This window comes from Staurois parvus, unplaced genomic scaffold (assembly GCF_062004578.1).
Source record: "Staurois parvus isolate SC_StPar_1 unplaced genomic scaffold, SC_StPar_1.0 ptg000352l, whole genome shotgun sequence".
Classification (NCBI taxonomy): Eukaryota; Metazoa; Chordata; class Amphibia; order Anura; family Ranidae; genus Staurois; species Staurois parvus.
Window position 1 is genome coordinate 3,007,945 of NW_028318148.1, and position 15,158 is coordinate 3,023,102.

Genomic DNA, 15,158 nt, shown 5'->3' on the forward strand with positions numbered 1-15,158 from the left:
TTGACAATATATCAGTGACATGCTGTGCCAAGTGTCAGAGTGGGAAGCACCAGAATTGTGGTGGAGGGTTTATATTTACCAATCCATCTGTTCCTACAAGATGCTGCTCCACGTTGTTTCTGGACAGCAAAAACTGCCAACATCATACACAAGACAAACAGTGAAAAGGTCCGATTTCAGTCACAGTGGCATAAAATGTAGTCATAATTAGTGATGAGCAGCTCGTTCCCAATTGAGGTATAGCACTGTATTGTGAATTTTGGGTTGGCTTGCATATATATAGATTTGCCAGATCTGTGGAGGAACATGCTCTTCAATTACTGGCATTACTGAGTTGTGTGAATAACCACTTGCCCTCTGGAAGGTTTTACCCCATTTCTGAACCGGGCATTTTTTTTGCAATTCGGCACTGCACTACTTTAACTGACAATTGCGCATTGTCATGCAACACTGTACCCAAATGAAATTTATATTTTTTTCACACACACAACTTTCTTTTGGTGGTATTTGATAACCACTGTTTTTTTTTATTATATAAACAAAAAAAGACCAAAAATTTGGAAAAAAAACAATATTTGTTTACTTTCTGCGATAACACACATCCAAAAAAAAATCTAATTTCTTTATAAATTTAGGCCAAAATGTATTCTGCTACCTATTTTTGGTAAACAAAATCCCAATGTGTATATTAATTAGTTTGCATTAAAGTCATAGAATCTACAAACTGTGGTAATATATATACTGGAATTTTTATTTATCTATTTTTAAACTATTAATGGAGGTGATCAGCAGCTTATAGCAGGAATGTGATAGAATGGTGGACAGTCTGACACTAACTGACTCTGTGGGAACTGACTGACACTGACATCACCAGTAACACTAATACAGTGATCATTGTTAATAATATATACTGTCACTGTACTAATGACACTGGCTGGGAAGGGGTTACTATCTAGGGGCAAACAAAGGGTTAACTGTGTCTCTAACAATGCTTGGTGTGTTTACTGTGTGCTGATTTTACTAAGGGATTGCTGGTTTTTATCCTCTGCGTTTCTCTGTCAGGACAGAGCTCTGTGTTGTTTACAAACACAGAGCTCTGTCCTGTCATCCACTTTTCCAGTTGGTGGATCCCAGCCATCAATCATTGGCCAGGACCCACTTATTGACTTGTGCTGTAACTAATCACAGCACAACCGGGGTGGCGCGCATGCCCCCTACTTGAAAGAGTTGGATCACAAATCAGATCCGTGATCCATCACAGAGAGGCCGCCTTGCCACCCTACTTCTAAGTGAGGCAGTCAGCAAGTGGTTAATATTGACCCTTTTCTGTGCCTAAATGTTTGTGTTCATTAGAGTCAATTCAATACAGCCTCAGGCATTCAGTATTTAAATTCCTAGCATTTATGATATGCTGTTCATGCCCACTTCCACCCTGTAGCTGGTTAGTGATTAGAAAAGCTGCAGACAGATGAAGTATATTTAAGGATATTTTAATGATTAGAGCTGCATTATTGTGCCTCTTTTATATATGCTTGGAATTCAACTTCAACATACTGGTAGCTCCGGTAGTGATAATTGTGAATTTCAATGCAGTGTCTATTGCGGAGAACAGAAATAGCCATTGCTGGTTTGGATTCTCCTAGACATGGGGCAAAGGATACCAGTGGCAACGTCTGAAGAGGATGCAGAGGATCAATCTTAGAGTGGACAGAGAAGACTCTGGAATAAAGTAAATTTCGGTACACACCAAAGTCCATCAGGTATAGGAGGTACTTGGTGGTGGATAAGTAATTTTGTAATTAAAAGTAACAGTTGAGGGTTTGTAGCTAACCTGAACTCAAATATACCGTTTTATGAAACATACTTTCAGTAAGAAGAAACAAAATGAAATGCAGCTGGAGTAAGCAATAAACGCCAACTGGGTACTAAAAACGCTTTGGCTTCTTTAGTAGGGATGAGCAAAACTGAGTGTTTTATTCCCAACATCAACCAGACAATCAACTGCTACCTCCTGTTCTAGTGACAACTATGAATGAGCAAGTGCAAGGAGGAGTTTGCTGAATCCTCTTTTGAATATTGCAAAACCTCAACTGAATAGTGAATCCAATTGAAGTCTATTGGGGGAGCATGGCGAATCTTGTTTGCCAATTCTGCACCTCTATAGGGCTCATGGGCATGCTATTGTCAAAATATGCATTAGGAAGCTGGGCGCTGCCATGAGGGCCCTGTGCCAGTACCAGTACCATAAACTTCCCAAACAAAGTAGAGAGGGTCCTTTCATGTGGCTTAAAAATGACATGGAACATACAAACATCTTTCAAATAACAGGTTTGGGGGATACCTTAAAGCTGAGCTCCAGTCACAATATAAAAAAATGAAAGGTCAGCAGCTACCAAAACTGTATCTGCTGACTTTTATAAAAACAGCCACTCACCTGTCCCTTGAACCAGCAGTGTCCATACCCCAACCGGGTTCACTGACCATCCTCTCTCCTCGGCACCAGCATCTTCAGTGTGGGCACCCAGCTGTGACAGCTTGCGGACTCACAGCGGGGTTCCCACTGAACATGCACGAGTAGCGCTGCGCTTTCTGAATGGTCCCAGAAGACTACAGGGGGGGAATGTGGGAGCGGGTACCCGTCAACATTGGGTATCCGCTCCCCAAAGGTTCCTTAACGGGGAACGGTGGATGAAACCTTTTAAAGCAGAACTTCCCCTTTTGGATGGAACTCCACTTTAAAGTTGTATATGATATTTAGAAACCAGTGTGTTTTTAAGGAACAATCTTGGTCACAGCATACCTTGGATCTTGTGTCTGGAGAATGTCACGATGATCAGGGAATGTCATTACTAGTATAAAAATAACTGGAGAAGACAGACTATTTAAAATTTGCCAATTTTTTTGGTGAGAAGTCCTGTGCGTGCCCACAGCAGACATTTTGTGTGTATGTGTTATATGTCTTTTAAGAGTGTGTAGTTCTGGGTCAGGAAATGATTTATGACCACACCATCCTTCATCAAGAGACCATGGCTGTCCCTAAAGCTTGTAATAGTAATCCACTTAGGTAGCCAGTAAAAGGTGTCACATGCTCTGCATTTACTGACTGGATCATAGCTTATTCTGTTAAAACACAGCAGTAACTAAATTTATCCCAATATTTAAATACTGACCAATATTTTTTGGGTTTAATAAGACAAATATAATAGTAAAGCTGACAAATTAATAGCCGCCAATATGAAGTAAGCAACTTTCAACTTTCTGCATATTTAACTAGCTGAAAAGATGTATTGACATTACCATGGTTTATTGCGCAGCCCTGAAGTAAGGTTTTTTTTTTTTTGGTCAAAAAAAGCAGCTTTATTGACAAAAAGTAAAAGATGGTGCAGTTGCATGTCATAGTACAGAGCAGGTAATACACATTTCACACAGGTTGATCATCTATTGAACCAACTACAAATAGTAGATACTGTACATAATACAGAAAACAAAGATATAATTGTGTCAGTTTGCTCATGCAAGGAGTCATACAAGTTAAGGATTACCATAAGGTGAATCTGGGTGGGGGAAAAAAAAAGGGGGGGGGGTATCTGAAACCTCAACCCAAACTCCCTGACTCATTCTAAGTCACACAAGTGTTTGGCTGTTCAAGCTACCTCTCTCATATTTAATTGTATTTCATGGGGCATCTCCTGTGAAAATAAATCAATTTCTTAATATATTTCTTATATCAACCAAGCTTGAAGAGTGAGAGGTGTCACCTGCATCCAATGATGTACAATAAGTTTCCGAGCACTGAAGAGGGTTTCATACAAGAAAGTGATAAGAAACTTGTCCTCTTCCAGATCTGGGAGGAGGCCCAAAAGGCATGGTTTAGGGTCTAATTGGAGAGGGGAGCCCATGTTGTCATGCAAGAACTTGATAATTTGTTGCCAGTAGGCCTGTATGACTGGGCAAGTCCACAGTAGATGGAAAAAGTACCTTGAGCCCCTGGAGCAACGTCGAAACAAGAGGCTCTGCTCCAGGCAATATCTAGAAAGTGAGTGGGGTTAAATAAGCTTGGTGTATTGTATAGAGCTGAGTGAGTCTATCAGTTAGCCTTGGTGAGACTAGCTTAGTGCCTTCTAGTATCTCATCCCATTCCTCTACTTCCAACCCAACATCTGTCTCGCAGCGGGTTTTAGCTCTATCTACTATGCAGACCACTGTGGGAGTACGCAATGTGGTGAATGAATAATGAAGATATTAGTTTAGTGGGTTCTGTGCCTAATAATAATGTCCATCAGCGAGAGGGATTGAAGAGAAGAGAACTGAACAGGAAATTCAGCCCGTAGAGCGTGCCAGAGCTGCAAGTATCTAAATAGCATATGGTTTGGAAGGTCAAATACTGTACCTCTTAAGGTTTGGAATGTTTTGGGTCCCAAGATCGTAAGTACCTAGTAAAGATATAGGACACCTTTTAGATGTCCATAACTCAGAATAGGGAATGGAGACAAGCTCCAGTAACTGGGGGTTGTGCCAGATGGGAACATGTGAGAAGGGGCATTCGCTCGCCTGAAGGCCAATTTCCAGATGTGTCTGTGATGATGAAATAGAGGTTCACAAGCTACCGGGGCGCCCATCTGTCCACTTCTACACTTGTAGGGGGGAAAATGACATGCAGCCTAGTTGCCTACAAAGGCCTGATAACAATCAGCTTCAGACTTTAAGTGATAAAAGGGGGGACAGTTGCGCTGCCAAATATTAAGAATGAAAGTCGGGGAGGGCCACCCCACCCATGGTGGTGGGGTTTTGAGTGTGAACCAAGGGCGTTTGTGCCTACCAGAACCCCAGATAAATGAGTTAAGGACACGTTCAAGTGTTTTAAAGATTTTCAGTGGTAATCATACAGGGGAGTACCAAAACATATGCAGAAATTTGGGTAGAGGAATCATTTTAATGAGATTAATTCTCCCCATAACCCCAAGAGCTAGTCTTGCCTAGGATTGTGTACGGCTGTTCAGGGTGGGTATTAACAGCTCAATATTATGAGCGGGATGTTCTCATAAATCTCTGGTAACACAAACCCGTAAATGCTGAACAGCAGAGACTCTGTATAGCGGCAGGGAGCCAGAAATGGAGTATAAATATCTAGGGGGAATATCTGTGATTTACTCCAATTGATACATAGCCCAGAGTGTACTCCAAAGTCCTCAATAACTTGCAAAGCAGCTTGTAAAGAGGGGCTAGTATCCTCCTAGGTAAAGTATCATCATCTGCATACATTCCTATAGTTTCTACTAGGGAGCCTATCTGGAGGCCCCAAATATTGGGATACAGTTTGAGTGAAATGGCTAAAGGTTCAGCCACAAGGGCATATAGTAACGGAGACAGAGGGCATCCTTGCCGAGTCCTTCAACCAAAAAGGAAGGAGTCAGAAACCCAGCCATTAACAGAGACTCTGGCAATTGGGGAGTAATAGAGCATGTGTACCCATTTAATGATATTGGGACCAAAACCAAATCACCTCAGACATTCCCAGAGGTAGTCCCACTCTACTGTGTCAAATGCCTTTGTGGCATTCAGTGCCACCACTGCTCTGGTGCCCACTGCATCATGTGAGGCTTGAATATTCATATATAGATGGCAGATGTTCATTGCAGTATTTTTACCCAACATGAACCCTGTTTGATAGGGAGTGTATGAGTGAAAGGATGACCTGATTTGAGACGTAAGGCCAAACTTTATCCAGTATTTTAACATCCACCTGTAGCAGGGAGAGTTGGGCGGTATGATTCAAGTAGGGAAGGGTCCTTACCAGGCTTAGGAATCACAGTAATTAAGGCCTCTCTTGGAAAATGTGTTCATAGAGAGACAGCAGTTCAGGGACCATGGCTTCCAAGTAAATGGTATAAAATTCCAGAGGGAGGCTATCACGGCCAAAGTGGAAATAGCATTGGCAATTTCATCCACAGAGAGGGGAACCTCAAGGATGGTGCTTTGTGTTTCAACCAGAGAAAAGGTATACCTTGCAAAAAAGTCTGGGTTTCCTGGGCTGTAACAGTACACACAGTTCTGCGGCAATCAGTGACTGGTCAGTAACGTAGGCACCCCATTAGTCCAGCAAGGTACCAACCACAGGTGGACATGAGTCTTGATGGGCTAAGTATGCCAGCAACCTGCCCACCCCCTGGTTCAGAAAAAAATCACTGCCTGCTGAAAAAGAGCTCTTGCTTAGCCTTTTCGAAATGTAGTTGTTCAGCGAGGCTAGAGAGTTTTCAGGGGAAGGGTCTGCATTAAAAGTAACCGTGAGGGATGTTACCGGACAGTGGCTTTGTAAGGGAATCCCGGTGAGATGACGATTGGGGAATAGAAATGTCCGGAGAAGAGTGATCAGTCGTGCGCATGCGCACAGAAATGCGCGATAGCGCACGTGCACACACACAGTGAATATTGGCACCAGACGGACTATTTAAAGGGTGCCTCGGCCTATGCTAAGTGCTGATTGGTCTTCAGCTTTTCCCGTTTCCTGCTCGTTCCTGTGTGGTTCCCTTGCTGCTGACCTGGCTTGGTCCTGACCTGACTCTTGATTACTCTCCTGCTTGATACTTGTTCCTGACCTCGGCTCCGCTCCTGACTTTGGCTTGCTTATGATTTGGTACCTCGCTGTCCACCCATTGATGACCCCAGCTATTCCTATGACATTGCTCCTGTCTCCGATCACAGCTTCCTGTCTTACTCTGGTGCACACCTCGTGACCTACCATACCAGCTCTGCATATCACTACTGTTCCTGAATCGGAGGTTCATCAGTTCCAAAGTCTCCAGCTGCAAGAGCTGCAAACAACATCTGCTGGCGTTCTTGTCCCCCTGGTCCCTAGACACCCTTTTCCACTTCCAGTTGGGTGAAGGCTAGTGACACAAGTGAGGCCGACCTCGTCATTTCAGTTTCCAATCAGGTACGTGACAGGCTTGTAGAATAAATTTAGAGGAGACTTTCAGCCTGTTTGAGTGTGGAGAGTACCACGCAAGCATGTAGTTTAAATGAGTCCCAGATGGAACCCAGGCGGCTGAGTCTGGTTGTCGTCACAGTGGGGGAATCTTTAGCTAAGTAGAGGTAACCTAATGCAGGGTTTAATACCATATTGAAGTCACCCAGTCAAATGGTGAGTATAGTAGGGCGTTGTGCCATAAAGAGCCCTCACTGACCACCGCAGAGCTACAGCTGAAACTCGAAAATTAGAATATCGTGCAAAAGTTCATTTATTTCAGTAATGCAACTTAAAAGGTGAAACTAATATATGAGACTCATTACATGCAAAGCAAGATAGTTCAAGCCGTGATTTGTCATAATTGTGATGATTATGGCTTACAGCTCATGAAAACCCCAAATCCACAATCCCAGAAAAATAGAATATTACATGCAATCAAAACAAGGATTGTACATAGAACAATATTGGACCTCTGAAAAGTATAAGCATGCATATGTACTCAGTACTTGGTTTGGGCCCCTTTTTGCAGCAATTACTGCCTCAATGCGGCAAGGCATGGAAGCTGTGGCACTGCTGAGGTATTATGGAAGACCAGGATGTTTCAATAGTGGCCTTCAGCTCTTCTGCATTGTTTGGTCTCATGTCTCATCTTTCTCTTGGCAATGCCCCATAGATTCTCTATGGGGTTCAGGTCAGATGAGTTTGCTGGCCAATCAAGCACAGTAATCCCACGGCCATTGAACCAGGTTTTGGTGCTTTTGGCAGTGTGGGCAGGTGCCAAGTCCTGCTGGAAAATGAAGTCAGCATCCCCATAAAGCTCGTCTGCGGAAGGAAGCATGAAGTGCTCCAAAATCTCCTGGTAGACGGCTGCGTTGACCCTGGACTTAATGAAGCACAGTGGACCAGCACCAGCAGATGACATGGCTCCCCAAACCAACACAGACTGTGGGGACTTCAAGCATCTTGCAGTGTGTGCCTCTCCATTCTTCCTCCATACTCCTGGGTCCTTGGTTTCCAAATAAGATGCAAAAGTTGCTCTCATCAAAAAAGAGGACTTTGGACCACTGAGCAACAGACTAGGTCTGTTTTTCTTTAGCGCAGGTAAGACGCTTTTGACGTTTTGTTGTTCAGGAGCGGCTTGACAAGAGGAATGTGACATTTGAAGCCCATGTCAAGGATCCGTCTGTGTGTGGTGGCTCTTGATGCACTGACTCCAGCGTCAGTCCACTCCTTGTGAAAGTCCTTAACACTTTTGAATGGCCTTTTCCTGACAATCCTCTCCAGGCTGCGGTCATCCCTGCTGCTTGTGCACCTTTTTGTTCCACACTTTTCCCTTCCACATAACTTTCTATTAATGTGCTTTGATACAGCACTTTGGGAACATCCAACTTCTTTTGCAATTACCTTTTGAGGCTTTCCCTCCTTATGGAGGGTGTCAATGATGGTTTTCTGCACAACTGTCAGGTCAGCAGTCTTTCCCATGATTGTGATTTCTACTGAACCAGACTGAGAGACCATTTAAAGGCTCAGGAACCCTTTGCAGGTGTTATGGCTTAATTAGCTGATTAGAGTGGCACACTTTGAGCCTAGAATATTGCACCTTTTCACAATATTCTAATTTTCTGAGATTGTGGATTTGGGGATTACATGAGCTGTAAGCCATAATCACAATTATGACATCAGGGCTTGAACTATCTTGCTTTGCATGTAATGAGTCTATCTCATATATTAGTTTCACCTTTTAAGTTGCATTACTGAAATAAATGAACTTTTGCACGATATTCTAATTTTTTGAGTTTCACCTGTATAAGGGGGCAGGATATAACAAGCCAGGATTAAGCAAGGGCACTCATATAGTAATATGTGCATAAAACTGTATCTTCCATAGGGGTCTGAGCTAAGCAAAATCAGTTCAAATTGTACTGTTTTGGTCCCCCGAAGTAAGTTTAGCTACAGTCAACTTGCTGCAGATACTAGGTCACAGAACTCCAGCTAATCAATGGACAGACCAGGTAAGGTCCTCTCTTGTACCAGAATGTTACATTTTGGGCTTTTTATTGGCAGACAAAATCTTTGGTTTTGATGCTGTCCTGTCTTGTTGGAATTCTATGAATCTGATTGGTCACTTGAATGAAATGGCTAAGATGGTCCATTGAACTGGTAATTTCTGTCTAATGCATAGGAATCTGCTGTCCCAGCCTTCCGCATGCTCCACAATTATACACTTTTTTTTTATTCTTAACAATGTTCCCACTCTGCTGAAGAAGAAAAGTTATAAATATTTAAAAAAACATTTAAATGGTCTCTCTGTGTTGCTGGTAATTATTAATATTTAGTGTTTTCCTCCCTAAAAGGGAACTCATAAGCAGTCTGGAAAGCCAGGGGTGTCACTACTGAGATTGTTCCCCTTTCTGATATGTCTTCTAATTAGCAACTTATAAAAAATAACCCCGAGAACTGAATGTTCGCAGCAAAGCTATTTATAACGCAAAGCAATCCCCGCTGGTGGGCCAAGCAGGAAAACGTTACCTTGTCGCCATTGTACCTTGGTCAAATCAGATATTACAGTCCATAAAATGCTTGATACTGAAGCTTCAGAAGGTTGTATTATGTGAATGTTAATTATCTTTCTACATCAACTTCTCCTGCCATGAACATACACTGCGTGCACAATTATTAGGTAAGTGAGTATTTTGATCAAATCCTCATTTTTATGCATATTGTCCAATTCAAAGTTGTATAAATGTGAATGCTTATTGGATTTAAGCATTTGATGTGATGTGTATTTGTTTAATGAGGGAGGGTATGGGCTAAGGAAATCAACACCCTGTATCAAGGTGTGCATAAATATTAGGCAGCTTCTTTTCCTTAGGCAAAATGGGCCAAAAAAGAGATTTAACTGACTCTGAAAAGTCAAAAATTGTAAAATGTCTTTCAGAGGGATGCAGTACTCTTGAAATTGCTAAGATATTGGGGTGTGATCACAGAACCATCAAACGTTTTGTTGCATATGGTCAACAGGGTTGCAAGAAACGTGTTGAGAGAAAACAAAAGATGCAAATTAACTGCCAAAGATTTGAGGAGAATCAAACTTGAAGCTACCAGGAACCCCATTATTCTCCAGTACTATTCCAGTCATATTCCAGAAGTGCAGCCTACCTGGAGTGCCCAGAAATACAGGACGTTTAATGCTCAGAGACATGGCTAAGGTAAAGAAGGCTGAAACCCTACCACCACTGGACCAGAAACATAAGCTGAAATTTCAAGACTGGGCCAAGAAATATTTGAAGACAGATTTTTCAAAGGTTTTATGGACTGATGAGATGAGAGTGACTCTTGATGGACTAGATGGATGGGCCTGAGACTGGATCAGAAATGGGCACAGAGCTCCACTTCTACTCAGACACCAGCAAGGTGAATTTGGGGTTCTGTTATGGGCTGGTCTGCACACCCAGGGGTTTATAAAGGGAGAGACTGCTACATGTAACAAGCTCTCAAAGGACAGAACTGTGCTTAATCCTTTATCCTTCTACTGGGAGATCTTAAGAGCAACCAGAAGGGCTGGTAGTGTCTGCAGGCTGTGAAGCTGGGAGTAGTTCTAAAGGGGGGAGGAGACATCTCTTCATGTAGTTTGTAACAAGCTAAGCTAACTTTCAGGGGGGCTGCGAGTCCCTAGCTCGTAAGGGGCAGTTGCTACCAATCTGCAAACACTGAAGGCTATCAAGGAAAAGAACAATCCAGGATCTGTTTCTATAAATAGGAAGAAAGTACCTGTGCATTGATTCAGTTAAGTTGGGCATTCCATAATCCCTATTACCCTATCCAAGTTATTTCCCCTAATAACGTAACAAAAACCAAGCTCATGGACTGTTCACTGACTTTGGATGCAAGTGTGGAAAATGCATGCTGCCTGGCTGTGCGGAGCTTAGGGGGACCTAGAAACAAAGCGGCCCTCAAGGGTAGCGCTATACATCCATTAGGAAGATTCACTAGATAATGAATGTCGCCTTGTCTGCTTTTATAAATTTTCTTATGTTTCAAAGACTTTTAAGACTTTGTTCTTTTTTGAGGCTTTTGGAAATAATGTAGTGCCCCTGAAGGAGCTGCTTGCTTTGAACATGATTGAATACACAGCAGGCAAGTTAGGACGCAGTCTGCTAAACAAGGTAAAAACTATACCCAAGTAGGAAAGAAAGAAAGAAATAAGGTTCCATATCATTCCCCAGAAACTAAACCCAAGCAGGAAAGAAAGAAATAAGGCTCCATATCATTCCCCAGAAACAATATATCAATTAGCAAGTCAGCACTAAACAATGTATACAACTTTAAATGCAGCAAGAATGATAACTCTACTCTGGATTTGAGTGCACTCTAATGAATGGGCAGGGGTAAGGTACCTCTTTAACTAGCAAATGGGTAAAGACTTTGGGGCAGCTACAGTTAGGGGCAGTTTAGTCCCGACTGTTCAACGGCTAAAATGTTGGAGCGCGCTATGGCAGTCAGGCCTGCAGGCAATATTAAAGAAGTTCACCTTTCATAATATGTTATATTCATATTCAGGGTATAACATGTAACATGTTATGTATACACCGGCCCCCACTCTCCCCGGTTTGACAGCTAGCAGGGGATCCTCTCCCCCTCCGCTAACTGTCAAATAAAGAAAAAGTCCTCTGTGAATGAGAAACTACAAGTCCCAACAGCCTTAGCAGCTGTCAGCTTGTAGTTCTCAATGAACTGCCATGGTAGTTCATTGATTCTTCCTGTCAGTATATCTGCTTGCTCGAACATCCTGTACAGGCAAAGCAGATGTACAGACATATCTGCAGGAGACCTGCATGGAACCAGCGATCTGCCAATCGCTGGTGCAATGGTTTCCAGGCTCCTGCAACCAAAAATAATAAATGCACATTTTATTTTACCTGGAAAAAAAATGTGCATTTATTATTTTTGGTAAAAAGTTTAACTTATCCTTTTAAGCTGACTATGTAGTTCCTAATGGCTCAGTCTCAGGAACGGTAGTGAATAATGTCCAACAGACCCAGCGAAACTGCAGCGATGATCCCTCCGGCTGGACGTTCGCTCATTCTGGTCTGTAGTGCAGCACATCTGTACCCAGGCAGTGGCTTAGTTTCCCTCTCTGGTGGTGCTAGGCAGCATGGTTTTCTCCTTCCCTGGTGTCCTCCAGCACAGTCCTCTCTCCTCTCTGTCCCCTGTAGCACTGCCTCCAGGCTCTCATTTCCTCCCTCAGCAAAGTATGCTGGAGGCTGTAGTTTTTACTTTAGTCCTTTATTCCACAATTGTCTTCTGGGACTTCATGTCTCAAGATCCTCACCTCTGCCTCCTCTGTTTCTGGAGGGGGGGACAAGAGTGGGCTGTGATTATTAAATGCACCCCTCTGTCACTCACAGTGCCCCCTCTGCAAGGCAGGTCCAGTCCACTCTCACCCCGCTGTTGGCAGAAGGAGAGGCGTAAAGGATTGAGTGACAGGATCACACAGAGCCACTAGTGTCACACTATTCGACGCTTCTGACAGGGGTGGGGAGACACTAACAGCCAGTAGTTCACCTCTCCCTTGTCACATTGCTGCTGCCTTTGTTCTGCCCGGCAGCAAGTGGGGGGGGGGGCACTGCACCTGCTACATACAGTACAGGACTTGCATTTATAGACCATGGCATATACTGTATGTAGGCTACCTTCAGGTGATTGGACACTGGCCAAAAACTTGCTAGGGCCAGCCATAGTGCACACTGATATAGCACTTCCTTCTCCTTGAGACTAGAGTTTTGCTAGTGTTCTTAGGGGATGGACCTGTTCTCCAAGGAATCTTCTTTTTTTTTTTTTTTCTCTTTTTATATTTTTTTTTCTTTTCTTTTGTCAGTTCTGTCAAGATATGACTGCTTATTGCCCTGAACTATATAGCAGTTTCCAGATCAGTACCCCTCAGAGTTATTTTGGGGCCCGTACCCAGGCCTCACTGTGTGAAGCTGGCCTGTAAACTGTGCATTCGTGCACTGGATCCTGTGGTAGGTGTTCACCTTGGCACAAAGTGCAACAGGGGGTAGTTAGCCACAGGATAATTTTATTTTATTAATAAAAAGTTAGGTAAAAAGCACTCACAAGGAGGGGGGCAGAATGGCAAGTGCAAAGTTGCACAGCGCGGGCGGACAGTCACTCAGTCTTGTGTGTGCTGATCTACCTTAGCCAGGAAGGAGTAATGAAAGCTTCTGGTAGTGGAAGGAGCTGCTGTGTCAAGGAGAGACAATTCTGTGCACTGTCAGACTTTTTCCTTTTTGTTCTTCCCATCCAACCCCCCTTGTGACAGCATTTTACCTGATTTTGTTTGAATAAAATTATCCTTGTTTTAACTTTCTACTTCTAAAGGCTCCTCTGCACCGGCCACTTTTTTTCTTGTTTTTTTCAGATCTGAAGAACAGAAGAAGGCATATTTAAAGTAGTATATTAAACCCAGAGGCAAACTTTTTTATTATATTTCGGCTTACCAGTTCTTATATGTGATGGCTGTATTAGTTTCCTTGTTTTGACTTGCTTTCTTCCATTTTCAACTGGTGATTCAGCCAGCAACTTTGCTGTTTTTCAGAGGTTCGAGCTCCAGCAGGATGTATCAGCTTACATGGATGCGACCATCTTTTTACCACTGGCAGGGTTGGTTAAAATGATCAGCTTTTGTTTATTCATGTAAAACCTTTATAATCAGTTACAGAAATTTTTTTTTAAATTTTGGGATAAAGTGTAAGCTAGAGTTTTGGCTTCAATTTGTTACTTGTATTTAAATCTGTTCATACATTTAACACTCCCATCCCTCCCAGACTGACAATGCTACTGTCTGCTGTGCCCTAGCACATTCCTCCAGAGTTGTATCTCACTAATACAGGAGGTGTGTTACTAGCCAGATCACCATTTGAAAACGGGAAATAAAAGCCAATTAAAAAACTGATGCAGCCACCACATCTAATGATTGGTAAGCTGCAATATAATATATTTTTGGTTTCGGGTTTAATACTGCTTTAATTACTGCCTTGTACCAACTTCATGCTCAAATAATGTGTCACAAGTTAGCCTGCAGTTTCTTGTTTGTGTATTCTTACTTCCTTGCTGCAGTGCTGTTTCTGATTCCTTTCACATGTGTGGTTTATCTGTGCTCACCTATGGGCATCGTCTGCTATTCTCTGGGTTTAATTTCCTTCCCATCCATCACTTCCTGTCCTGCCTCTTAGTTTGCTTCTCTATATAAGACATGCTCAGTGTATCCCACTTTGCCAGAGCAACTCGGAGACACCACAGCCTCTCCTGAAACAAGTCCAGTGGTTGGCGCAGAGAGTCCATGTTCTGTAGGCCTATCAGGAATGTATTATGCAGTGTCTGCAGGAACTTTCCTCCCGGTTGGATCAGCTGCAGGTTGTTGTCAAGGTCCTACCTTTCCTCAGGGTTTGTGCTGCTCCATGTGCTGGCATCCATCTTGGGTGTCTGCTAAGCATTGTGGGATCCTTTATGCTCTCAGTCCTCTGCAGCTCCTCCCAGGAGGGTGCGACTTATCACATTTAAGTCTGTCGGTTGCAGCCGTTGTTTGCATTTGTGTCCTGTATGTTGCATTGCAGCAAGCTCTTGTTCAGCTCTCGTTGCTCTCCTGGAAACCGACTCGGCTTTGACAAAGACTCCTCTTGCTCTAACCCTTGGCCCATTCTGACCATTCTCTGCTTTATTCCATTACCTGACCTCCCATTGCTAAACCCAGCCCGTGACCTGAGTATTCTTGCTTACCGTCTTGTACTGTCTGTTTCGCTGTTATCGACCCAGCCTGTCCGACCACGCTATACGTCTTTCCATCTGGCCCCTACCCGCTATACACCATTGGCGGCAGCCGTACCGCAGCTGGGGTTACTCGGGGGTCGTGACCTGGTCTCAGGCTGCGTCACGTCCATCCCCACCATCAGGGGCCCTGGTGAAGGGCAGCCTGTGGCTTAGACTCCGCGCCCTGAGGGACCCCGGTCTGTGGGTCACCAGAGGCTGTCGCCAGTCGGTGCGTGACCTTACCATAAGGCCTGCCTGACCATTCCAGCGCTCCAGCCCTGACAGTTGTCCACTTCCTCACCCTCTTTCAGCTCCTGCTCCTGCTGCTCCAACCCCCAGACAGGGTTGGTCCACGTCGCCGCCCAGTGGGTTCGTTGGCTCC